The sequence below is a fragment of the Octopus bimaculoides genome, chromosome 15 (genome assembly GCF_001194135.2).
Source record: "Octopus bimaculoides isolate UCB-OBI-ISO-001 chromosome 15, ASM119413v2, whole genome shotgun sequence".
In the NCBI taxonomy this organism is placed as follows: Eukaryota; Metazoa; Mollusca; class Cephalopoda; order Octopoda; family Octopodidae; genus Octopus; species Octopus bimaculoides.
In genome coordinates, this window is record NC_068995.1 from 39,232,388 (window position 1) to 39,235,257 (window position 2,870).

Here is a 2,870-nt window from a genome sequence, read left to right on the forward strand (position 1 = left end):
ATATATATGCTAAATGAAAGACGGAAGATGGAATATACGAGAATTTTTAGTTTTAATCACAGTTGTGGGACACTTAGCAACTGGTTTAGGAGTATCCGAAGGTACTGATGTGTCTCATCAGGTGATAAATAGATACAACTCATTAAAATAGTAGTTCCACTATGTATCATCTCATTTCGTAGAAAGAGAAGCAGCAAAACAAAGGAAATATCTTCGTTTATATTGAAGATCAACAATAAAATCACTGATGCAAAAAGAAACGAACACGCAATACAGCGAGAAAAGTAATAAAAATACAAATATGGCTCTATAAACGCCCACGCGTAACCTGTGTGGTGCGTGTACACTCGCTCGTACAAGCATCCACCAAAATGTAAGAATACGCACACGTGTGGTCTAGTGCACTCACGATCACAAAGCGAGTTAACTAGGTACTTGGTGTTTATAAGGATGAAGAGGTTGAAGCTAAACTTCATTCATCCATACCTTAAAGTAAATTATGTTAACTGTTATTCAAATTCATTCCCGCTGCATTCTGCGAAAGTATATTTATATACGTGTTGGTATCTTGAAAGTCTTTGAGAAATTCTATTTATAATTTTCTCATTGGTCCACAGAATAGACCAGAATAGATAGGGATTCCTCGGAGCAGCGTCGGCATCTCCTGGAAATTTTATTGTATGGTTTTGTGTGCCTTACTTTGGACCAGGTTTTAATTTTATCTTCCTTCAGTCGCCATGCAAAATCGGCTAGTCAGCTACCAGGTGTAAAACATTCGTTTTATTATATATATGTTTGTGTGTGTTTTTGTGTGTGTGTGTGTGTTTGTGTGTGTGTGTGTGTGTGTGTGTGTGTGCGTGCATGTGTGCGTGTGTGAGTGTGTGTGTATATATATGCATGTGTGTGTGCACGTGATTTCCGGTGACAACTGATTTCATTGAGTTATAGATCCTTTTAGAGGTGTTGTTGACCTCAGAACCATCATGAGCTTAATTGTCTCGCGGCAACTCTAATGACGATGGCATCAGCCTCAGGAATAATTTTAGTATATTCTAAATGAAGAACTTTAAAATGAAGAACTTTAAAATTTTGCTTAAGACGTACGCTGAAGAATAGTCCATCTAGCTATGACAGCTATGATGCTGCTCGTGTAAAGACCTTAACTGCAATCAAAAGAGAATCCTTTGATTGGATGGCAAATTTTGATTCATCACCAAAAGTCATACACAGTTTCTCTTAATTCTCTCGTCTTTCAGCTAGCTACCTCTCTCTCATACGGCACTCTCTACACTCTTATATCTTCCTTCACCGTATTCTTTATGGCGACTCATCCCAAGATTTTGAACTAATCCCGTTAAGCAATGATTAATCCCAAGGAAAGTATAGCAACTTTATGAAATTTTTGTCTCCTTGCGAACAAATACTGATTTCTAACCTGAACGTCAACTGTGTATATTCTAAATTCTTGGTGAGCTTTGAAATCTTGGTGAGCTTTGAAATCTTGGTGAGCTTTGAAATCTTGGTGAGCTTGGTGAACTTTGAAATATCATAAGTATCGATGCACCAACTCTAACTTGTAAAAGAATTGGGGAAAACTACGATCACCGAAAATAAGAGGAAAAATCTTAACAGAATTAAAACCTTGTTGCTTCCGGTTTATCGTTAGATAAATTCCGAGCAAGCAAATCTCTGAAAATGAGTATTCCATCCACAACTTATCCGTTTTTATTCAATAAGAATACATCCATATGAACATATTTTAGTGTGCCATTGCATCCTATTAGATTCTTGCGTCTGATTTCAGATATAATGGGCTGCTGGTTCATCCCTGGATCACATACAAAATTTGTTTCCTTTTCTCCTTAGCTTCATATTTTGGTTTTCTCTGTCGTTTTCAACGACCAGCAATCTCTTGTTCGCAATTCGACGAAACTGAATTAGTGTCCGTGATAAATAAACAGATGAATATTTCATTCATGCGTACCCTAAACTTATTCCCAGGACCAATCAACATAACGTGATATGATAAGATTGAGCTTTTGAGTTACATACAATCTAGAAAAGAACAGGTTCTAAGAATTAGACTGGTACTATATTTATTAATCCAGATTTATGATAGACAGCGTTAACTCCGGTATATTTGAAGTTAGAATGCTACAAATCATGTTGTTCAAAGATCTGACGATTCAGCTATTTGCCTCTGAACAACAGAGTAACGGCAGGTCGCGGATTACATTTAAGATAAGAAATTAATTAGTAAATGCATATGAAGATCTGACATGTGCAATACAGAAAATATAACATAGAAACTGGTTATCTAATAAATCGCATGCACATTCTTCATATCCTCCCTCTTTCTCTCCTCTTCGCCTCTCTGTTTCTTTCTACGTTACTTCTGTATGTTTTCTTCTCCGCCTTTTCTCTCCCTCTTCTCCTTTTTATCATGGTCTTTCAAGTTCTTTCCACACCCTGTGTGTGTGTGTGTGTGTGTGTGTGTGTGTGTGTGTGTGTGTGTGTGTGTGTGTGTGTGAGTGAGAGAGAGAGAGATATATCCGCATATATATCATTCCCTTAAAAACATATACAGATACACGCTCCTACTTACTATCTTTCTCCCTCCTTCTCTCTCCCTATCTCTCCTCTCTCTCCCCCTCTCTCTCACCCTAGGTTATTTCCCGGTATTGTTCTTGTTATACATTATTCCAAGCTCAAAAATAACGAAGAGTAAATTAAAAAAGCAAAACCATGTACACCACCAACACCACCATCCACAACAAGGGCAACTACTACTACTACTGCTGCTGCTACTACTACTACTACTACTACTACTACTACTACTACTACTACTACTACTACTACTACTACTACTA

The 2,870-nt window shown here is 37.4% G+C and overlaps 1 protein-coding gene across 1 annotated transcript in view; it reads right to left on the reverse strand.

Annotated features, from left to right (window-relative positions):
• The window catches only part of LOC106873511 (epithelial cell-transforming sequence 2 oncogene-like), a 113,793-nt gene that overhangs the window by 59,855 nt on the left and 51,068 nt on the right, over positions 1–2,870 (reverse strand). The gene's annotated exons all lie outside the window — the stretch shown is intronic.